We start from the raw sequence: 9671 nt of genomic DNA on the forward strand, positions 1-9671 counted from the left end.
TAGAGGCAAGTTCGGGACCCCGGACGATGACTGAAGGAACCACATCTTCCTTAGAAGACCGAACTGTCTTCATCCTAGAAGAAGATTCCAACGAAGCACTAGCAGGGGTTTCGGCAATACGAACAACTACGAAAGGGGCCGCATTCTCCTTGGGAGACTGAACAGTCTCCATCATGGAAGGAGACGCGGGAGAGGCACTGATGAGCACATTTATGTGTGAAATCTTAGGGCATAAAGCATGCATTTTATACACTTAGAGTGGAGTTACCTTGGGTTTTATGTTGTTTTTGCAGATTTTAGGACTTTTCAAGATTTAAGCAAATATTTGGAGTTTTGGGCTTGAATCATGCTATTTTACACGTCAAGAAGTCCATTCAAATTCTCAAATGCGAAAATGGGCCTGATCTGGAGCATGATGGGCTAGACATGTCTGATTATGGGCGAACTCCGAAATATTGAAGAGATAAAGAAGGCAAATCTGATCTACGGCTGAGATTTTAAATCAAATCTACAGAGATATTATTGAGAGAGTCCAAATTGAAAAGAGTCCTTGCATACCTCAATATCTTATTTCCTATCTTGGATTTAATTAAAGAAAGAAAAAGAGGAAAAAGAATTATATTCAGAAAGAAAAAGAGGAAAAATCCCGTTTTTGAATGCCTCTGTCCAGTTGCGATCAAACCCTTCATCGAACGGGCATCCGATGTCCGATCGTGCTGATTTTTGGAGGAGAGCTTCACGACTACTTAAAACTCAAATTCAACGGTGGGATTATGCATCTGATCTCTCTAAGTCGGAGCGATTAGTACGTCAAAACCCTAATTGGATGAGTCAGATAGAAACCCTGAGTTTTATTCAAATTCAGCCGTGCTTCATATCTCATGTAAACTCTATAAAAGGAGAGCCTACTCCATCAAAGGAGAACATGTTCTAGAGCTTAGTAGAAGCATTCTTTCTTCTCTCTTCAGTTTATTTAAGTTTTCTTTAGTTTTCTTTGCTTGCATTAGTGAGATTTAAATTTCTAGATTAAATGTTTAGGTTTAATTTTTTTTATGTAATGCAATTCAAGTTCAAGTTTCAATTTTTTTTATATTCGTTTTTCTCTGGGTCTAGCAATTGCAGATTTAGATCATTCTAGATCTAGATCTGGTTGTTAGGGTTGGTTGAGATTCGAATCGTTTGTTCAATTCGCAAGTAAGTAACCTTCTTTATTAATCTTCTCTCCTCCCTCCATTCCCGCTTCTATCTACCCCTCCATATTCTTAATTTAGGATTTACTTTCAGCATTATTTATTGTTCTGCCTATTCATTCATTATCTCGGACCACATAACCGGAGCAAGCCTACAGTCGTGCCTCTGCTTTCTGGTGACGGGTGGTGTTGCATGTGCATTTTCCTGTCTTTTATTTATGCATTGATTGTGTTTAATTTATTGTTCGTTTCAATTCGATTGCATTAGACGTATAGATTAGGATCGTTTAGTTTAGTTAATTAGTTAACAAAAATTGAATCATTCCACTCTCGCATTACTATTAAGAAGTTGAATTATAAGTGGCATATCTCCTTGAGATCGACCCATTAGCTACACGATACCGTGCGCTTGCGGTTACTTTTAAAATTCACAAACAAGTTTTTGGTGCCGTTGCCGGGGAGGTATTAGTCCACTTTGTTTTTCTAATTCTTAGGTAAATCGAAGTGATTTAAAAATAAAAAAATAAAATTCAAAGATATTACTCTTAACTTGAGTAGAAACAAAAACGTATAGTAGTCCCCACACTCTGCAGAATCCCCGGGATTCGATTGTAGGTGGCTCCGAAGACTATACGGATTCCCTTGTCATCAAACCTATAAGCGCTCAGCTATACGGCAACCTTACAGCTTTGGAATCATTGTTTCAATCTTTGTGGTGGGAAATTCATTACTTTCCCTTCGTTTTTGTTATTTTCTTTTCTTTTATTCTTTAGTACTTTATTTATTTTTTTATTTTAAAAAAATAATCTTATTCTTTCATAAGAGCCATTAATTGCATTAAGTGGTTAGTGCATGTGTGTCTGGACTCGTGATTCTACAAATAAAATTGTCCGAGTGTCTAACTTGACCATGGAAGGTCTACCTCCACCACCTCCACCTAAGAGTCTTAGGGATAGATTTTATCCTACCCGATCTGCACAACCTTCCTGTATACGTTTACCTGAAGTGAGGGGTAATAATTTTGAGCTCAAATCTCATTATCTATCTATGTTACCCCAATTTCATGGGCTACCTGATCAAGATGCATATTTGTTCCTTAGGGAGTTTGAGGAGGTTTGTGTCCTTATGAAGGTACAACAACTTACTGATGATGCCGTAAGACTACGGTTTATTACCTTTGCATTAAAGGACCAAGCTAAAAAGTGGCTTTATAGCTTACCTAGGGATAGCATTATCACATGGGAACAATTTACTGTGCTCTTCTTGAAAAAATTCTTTCCTTTCTCTAAGACGAACAAAATAAGAAATGATATTCTTCAATTTCGTCAGAAACCCAATGAGTCCTTTGCTAAGGTAATGGAGAGGTTTCAAAGCCTTCTCCAAGAATGCCCTCACCATGGTATAGAATTATGGCATTTATGCCAAATAATTTATGAGGGTATCGATTACCAAACAAAGCAACTTTTGGAATCAATGTGCCCCACAGGATTTACATCATTCACTAATGATTTCGAAGCTTGGAATTTTCTTTTAGACCTAGCAGATAGAACTAGAGAATGGGAGTCAACCCAAGAGTCTGAAAGGACTAGTAGGGGATATTTTGTTGATAGCCAAATTCATAAGGAAGTACAAATAGATAACATTTTAAAAAAGTTAGAGACTTTGGTAGTTAAAGCTGCACCACCAAGTCAAGCACATTTTATTGACAAATCTATTGCTATGTGTGCATGGTGTCAGTCTCCTACACATATAATTGAGGAATGCCCTAGCTATTCTGGAGGCCAACATGAAAATGTCAGTGCGATGTTTCCAAACCCGTACAAGAACACGTACAATCTCGGGTGGAAGAATCATCCTAACTTTTCATGGTCTCAAGGGCAAAACCAAAATGGATTAAGCAATTATTCCACACAAAATCAATTTGGTGCCCCTCAAAAGCAAAATGCCCAATTTTCTCATTATCCAAATGTCCAGTTCCCTCAAGCCCCAAATTTCCAGAATGCCAATTTAGCTAGACCTATCAATCCACCTATTGTGCCTCATATGCCTCACATTGCACAAAATCAATCATCACCTGGTTTCAACAGAGGTAACAATCCAGAGTTTTCTCGTCTCTCTTCCTTAGAGAAAAATATGGAAGTACTTTCCAGCACCTTCATGACTTCTATGCATAATATGGAAAAACAAATTTCCACTCTTGCAAGTGCTTTATCTGAGCAAGAAAAAGGTAAAATGCCTAGCCAACCTGAGTTAAATCCTAGGATTCAGATTCATCAAAGACCACCAAATCAAGTCAACCAAGTTGAATCCTCCCATTCTTCTTTAGCTTCAATTAATTTTGTGTCTGCATTGAGAAGTGGGAAAGGGTATTTAACAGGTGAGTCACATATTAATGAAAAGAGCGAGATTAGTGACCACTGTGATGAGGAGAATGTTCAAGTATCTCCTAATGAGGGTTTGTTTGAGAAACCCATAGAAGTTGAGGATGAGCCAGTTGCTTTAGCAGTACCTAAGTTTGGTGAACCACTATCAGAAACTATGAGAAAAGAACAAATTTCAAATGAGAGTCCTTATGTTCCTAAGGCCCCTTATCCTAGTCGTCTAGTTAATAAGAAGAAGACTGCAACTATGGAGAAAATTTTTGATGTCTTCAAAAAGATAGAAGTGAATATCCCTCTTTTGGATGCCATATCCCAGATCCCCGCCTATGCAAAAGTGTTGAAAGATTTATGCACTCATAAAAGAATCACTAGCATTCCCAAAAAGGCGTTCTTGGCAGGTAACATTAGTTCCATAATTACTCAACCTATAGCAGCCAAGTATAAGGATCCAGGGAGCCCCACCATAGCTTGTGTCATAGGCAAAACACACATTGAACATGCTTTACTTGATCTTGGTGCAAGTGTGAATCTTTTGCCTTACCATGTTTATAAGCAACTAGGATTGGGAGAATTGAAAGCAACTAGAACTACTCTTCAGTTGGCAGATAGGTCAGTTAAGATTCCTAAAGGGATGGTTGAAGATGTTTTACTGAAAGTGGGAGAATTTATATTTCCAGTTGATTTCATTGTGCTAGATACTAAACCTTTTTCAATCAAAGATGAAATCCCAATAATTCTAGGAAGACCATTTTTGGCTACCAGTAATGCATTAATCAATTGTCGAAATGGCCTCTTACGATTATCTTTTGGAAATCAAACTATAGAGTTTAATATGTTCAGGATAGGGAAACAAACACAAATAAAAGAAGAGATCAATATGATTGATGAATCTTTTGATTTTCCTAATGATGTGATTACCAACTTTGAGATTGATTTTGATTCTGAATTCCAAGAATGTATGGATATGTTGGATGATGATAGTGAAACTTTCTTTTCTGAAGTCTTAAATTTTCACACACCTTTGGAGCCTATTAAATCTCTATCCATCTCCATCTTCATTCCCAAGCCCTCAATAATTGAACCCCCCAAGCTAGAATTGAAAGAGTTGCCTTCTAATGTGCAGTATGCTTTCTTGGGACAAGATAATTCTCTTCCTGTCATTGTTGTCTCTGATTTAACTTCTGACAAAGCAGAAGAGTTGAACACACTACTGAATGATAATAGAGAAGCATTGAGTTGGTCTATCACTAATGTCAAAGGTCTAAGCTCTTCCATTGAACAACATTATATTCATCTTATGAAATATGCAAAACCTTCTAGAGAACCTCAACGTATGATGAGAATTTTCTTTAACATTGTGAATGTTTTTCTTGAGATCTTTAGAGATGATTTTTCGATTCACGGTTTTTCTTATTTGGAGTGCCTTCCCCATCATACATTGATATTGAAGATAAGACTAAAGCTTCCCATGATAAGCACATCTTGACTGAAAGGTATACCCCTCACTTGTCTTCCTTGTTTAGCATGCATGCATTGAGGACATTGCATTACTTAAGTGTGGGGGGGTATAGCTGCGTTGTAGATTTTAACTTTGACTTTTGGTTATTATACATATTCTTTCAATTGCTATGATGTGTGAAATGAGAGTGATTTTGGTACCCATCATGAACACATAAAAACCCTATTGAGAGGAAGGTAACTTGTATATATGTTGAGATGAGACTTTCCTTAGAAAAATAAAAGGCCCTTAACTTAAGGCGTCGAACCATCTATGAGTTTTGTGGGTCCTTGTTTCTTTGGCTAGAAGTTGAGATCAATTTTGTGTAGGGCATGACAAAAGAAGAAAAAAAAAAAAAAAAAAGAAAGAAAAAAAAGAAAGAGTAGAAAGTAAAAGTTGAATTCCTTGGAACTAGACAGGGCACTCCGACTCAGGAATCGAGGTGACTTGATCGAAACTCTTAGGAAGGAGATTATTGAAAAGAACTCTCGCATCACTGTCTATGTGGGCATATGCAAAGCAAAGCTACAAAGTAACTTGGGTTTCTGGTGTCTGCTCCACCATGTTATTCAAGCCAACCGTAGTGGAGTAATGTAGAGTTCACTACTCAAAAGAAAAAAAAAAAGAGAAATAAATACAAGTGTCATCAATTCCTTGGTAAAATTGTTTGGTCAAAAATACTTCAAAACCTTAGTCCTTGATCCCCTTACTTTATGAGTGGTTTTGCTTAAAGGAGAGGTGTACTTGAAAGATATAAGGTGAGTCCTTGATTGAGATATATGCTAAGTCTCAAGAATCAATATGGGGTAATAAAGTTCAAGTGTGGGGGATCTTAAATCAATGGTGAGAAAAATTGTCATAGCTATTGATCTTGTATGAGTACTTACCAATTGTTAGAGTTGGAATTTGCAAAGTTTTATTTTGAGCTAAAATTGGAATTTTGGATGTAAATTCACTGCAAACATCCACGAGACAAAACTCGTCCTCTAGGGGTAACCTAGTGGTTTAAAGGCCTGTTGCACATGCTAAGTGTAACCGTGATTCCTACGAAAGTGAGTTAGGATTTATTTTGTTGCACTAGTTTCTTACTTGCATTTGAATTTTCTTTAATTTTTGCTTGAGGACAAGCTTAGTCTAAGTGTGGGGGAATCTGATGAGCACATTTATGTGTGAAATCTTAGGGCATAAAGCATGCATTTTATACACTTAGAGTGGAGTTACCTTGGGATTTATGTTGTTTTTGCAGATTTTAGGACTTTTCAAGATTTAAGCAAATATTTGGAGTTTTGGGCTTGAATCATGCTATTTTACACGTCAAGAAGTCCATTCAAATTCTCAAATGCGAAAATGGGCCTGATCTGGAGCATGATGGGCTAGACATGTCTGATTATGGGCGAACTCCGAAATATTGAAGAGATAAAGAAGGCAAATCTGATCTACGATTGAGATTTTAAATCAAATCTACAGAGATATTATTGAGAGAGTCCAAATTGAAAAGAGTCCTTGCATACCTCAATATCTTATTTCCTATCTTGGATTTAATTAAAGAAAGAAAAAGAGGAAAAAGAATTATATTCAGAAAGAAAAAGAGGAAAAATCCCGTTTTTGAATGCCTCTGTCCAGTTTCGATCAAACCCTTTATCGAACAGTCATCCGATGTCCAATCGTGTTGATTTTTGGAGGAGAGCTTCACGACTACTTAAACCTCAAATCCAACGGTGGGATTATGCATATGATCTCTCTAAGTCGGAGCGATTAGTACGTCAAAACCCTAATTGGATGAGTCAGATAGAAACCCTGAGTTTTATTCAAATTCAGCCGTGCTTCATATCTCATGTAAACTCTATAAAAGGAGAGCCTACTCCATCAAAGGAGAACATGTTCTAGAGCTTAGTAGAAGCATTCTTTCTTCTCTCTTCAGTTTATTTAAGTTTTCTTTAGTTTTCTTTGCTTGCATTAGTGAGATTTAAATTTCTAGATTAAATGTTTAGGTTTAATTTTTTTTATGTAATGCAATTCAAGTTCAAGTTTCAATTTTTTTTATATTCGTTTTTCTCTGGGTCTAGCAATTGCAGATTTAGATCATTCTAGATCTAGATCTGGTTGTTAGGGTTGGTTGAGATTCGAATCGTTTGTTCAATTCGCAAGTAAGTAACCTTCTTTATTAATCTTCTCTCCTCCCTCCATTCCCGCTTCTATCTACCCCTCCATATTCTTAATTTAGGATTTACTTTCAGCATTATTTATTGTTCTGCCTATTCATTCATTATCTCGGACCACATAACCGGAGCAAGCCTACAGTCGTGCCTCTGCTTTCTGGTGACGGGTGGTGTTGCATGTGCATTTTCCTGTCTTTTATTTATGCATTGATTGTGTTTAATTTATTGTTCGTTTCAATTCGATTGCATTAGACGTATAGATTAGGATCGTTTAGTTTAGTTAATTAGTTAACAAAAATTGAATCATTCCACTCTCGCATTACTATTAAGAAGTTGAATTATAAGTGGCATATCTCCTTGAGATCGACCCGTTAGCTACACGATACCGTGCGCTTGCGGTTACTTTTAAAAATTCACAAACAGGCACCAGCGGAAGTTGCAAGAATCTGAACTTTAGAAGGTTCACCAACAACAATCTCTTCGCGTGGAACAACCTTCGTCAGCATTGGAGCAGTCTTCTGAGTAGTCTTCTTGAAAGATTTCACCCTAACATTATCCAAGTTAACTCTTGGAGGCACTACAAAGGAAAAGAAAGCATCGTCAGTACGAGAGGTTAGCCAAAAATAAAGAAAAAAAAAAGGGGAAAACCCTAAATTTCTGAAGCACAAATGAAGTGAAGGATATCCAGCAGAGAACGTACGGAATAAGTAAACCCCAAGTATACTACTTTGGAGATTACTCAGGGAGAAGAAGTTCATGATAAAGCTGAATAGCAGAGAAGAAACTCACTTGTTCAGATCGAAGTATCGTCAGAGGATAAGTGTACAGAAGCAACAAAGGCAAAAAACACTACTTTGCAAACAATGAAGACAAAAATGACTTGCAGATAGCGAAGACAAAGATGAAGCACGCTTGAGGAACTTAAATAGCCTCAGGGAGTGATGTGACGGTTGAAAGCCCAAGTAGATCAAGGGTTAAAACAGAAGGGACGTTTCGAATTCCAAAAAATGCAGGACCAACAATCAGGGGATAACGACACTTCAAATTCGAAACTTAAAGGTTGTTTCAAATTTCCACGTGGACCAATGTGCACCTGATACGAGGATACTGCCAAATACCAACCATCACATCGGTATTAAATAAAGAGAGTATTCCTAATTCCTTGGGAAGGACAATTTATACGCGAATACGAGGAAACATTTGGGCTTCGTCATAAAGAAGGAGAAGTCGGGGGAGAAATGCGACGAGCGTCATAAAGGGTTTGGTTGGAACCAAATAAACTCAAATCAACGCTCCTGGGCGTATCCCTCTGATGTCCCGAGCGTCATCTTCAGCTAAAAGTACAAGTTTATCTACATAAGAGCTTATCTCATTCCTGAACGTCATTCTACGTAAGGAAACAGAGAAAATTCTCTAAGTGCGATATGAGAAAGTATTATTAGAACTTTATAGCAGTCATTGAAAGAGTTCAAGAAGAAGGAGGCAAATATCTATTTCATTATCCACAGGCCATGGGGGGCCAACCCTTAAAAAAAAAAAAAAAAAAAAAAAAAAAAAAGAGATAGCTTCATGTTGTTCTCTAACAGGTTTGGTCGAAGGATCCTTGTCACATCCACCCAACCAGTATCCTATCTGGCATACCCGGGATGTGATCCACAGCCCGGAGATCCAAATCGAGCGGCCATGCCTCCCACATACACGATAACATAATCATGAACAATATAATCAATGTATAAAGTAAACAATAAATAGATCAAATGAATGAGAAAAGGGTAATTAATCAGAGTGCGGAAACATTAAGTATCAACTTCTAACTGACAAAATCTCAAAGAGAAAGAGTGATCAGAAGTCACTCCTTCACAACAGCGGAACAGTGGTAAATCAAGTTAAGTTAGAACCAGTGTTATGAACAACTCCATAGGAACTAGAGAGAGAATATCCAAATGATTACAGTCATCCAGGGAAATGGGGCTTACACATAGGTTTCCTCTATCCTAATGATATCCTCTTCAAATGTGTGGATGAAGTAAACCCAACGTGGCCGCTCCCTCACTAATGTGGGGCTAACCCTGATATGCACTATAATCCTCCTCGGTATAGCAATCCTGACTCTCCGTGTAGCCATCACCCGAAGGGTAGTATACGGGATCATAGCTTGGGTCATAGGACGTGCCATCAAGGTCTTCTGTACCTACAGTATAATCTAACAAATTGCACAAAAGGAATGAGTTCAAAAGAACTCAGCAAGGCAAGTCGTTTCATAATCCACAATTCATCCAACACAAGTCAAAATATGATGCAATATGATATGAGACAATGATGAAATATGATTCTAATCTTAAGTATGCTAGTCTCTAAGGTAGACATGCTTTAAGCCATAGCACCATACTTCTTTGGGGCGTTAGTCACTCCCCCTCAATCATAAGATATCTTGGGTCTGCCG

At 37.5% G+C, this 9671-nt stretch overlaps 1 non-coding gene across 1 annotated transcript; it reads right to left on the bottom strand.

The window, feature by feature from the left end:
- Nucleotides 1-2486: 2486 nt before the first annotated feature.
- LOC148999147 (small nucleolar RNA R71) lies at nucleotides 2487-2593 on the bottom strand. The gene has a single exon (XR_016171010.1). It is a non-coding gene; the product is annotated as a small nucleolar RNA R71 (small nucleolar RNA).
- Nucleotides 2594-9671: the final 7078 nt, after the last annotated feature.

Source organism: Hakea prostrata, unplaced genomic scaffold (assembly GCF_041222555.1).
Source record: "Hakea prostrata isolate BN-2017 unplaced genomic scaffold, UWA_Hpros_2 contig_34, whole genome shotgun sequence".
In the NCBI taxonomy this organism is placed as follows: Eukaryota; Viridiplantae; Streptophyta; class Magnoliopsida; order Proteales; family Proteaceae; genus Hakea; species Hakea prostrata.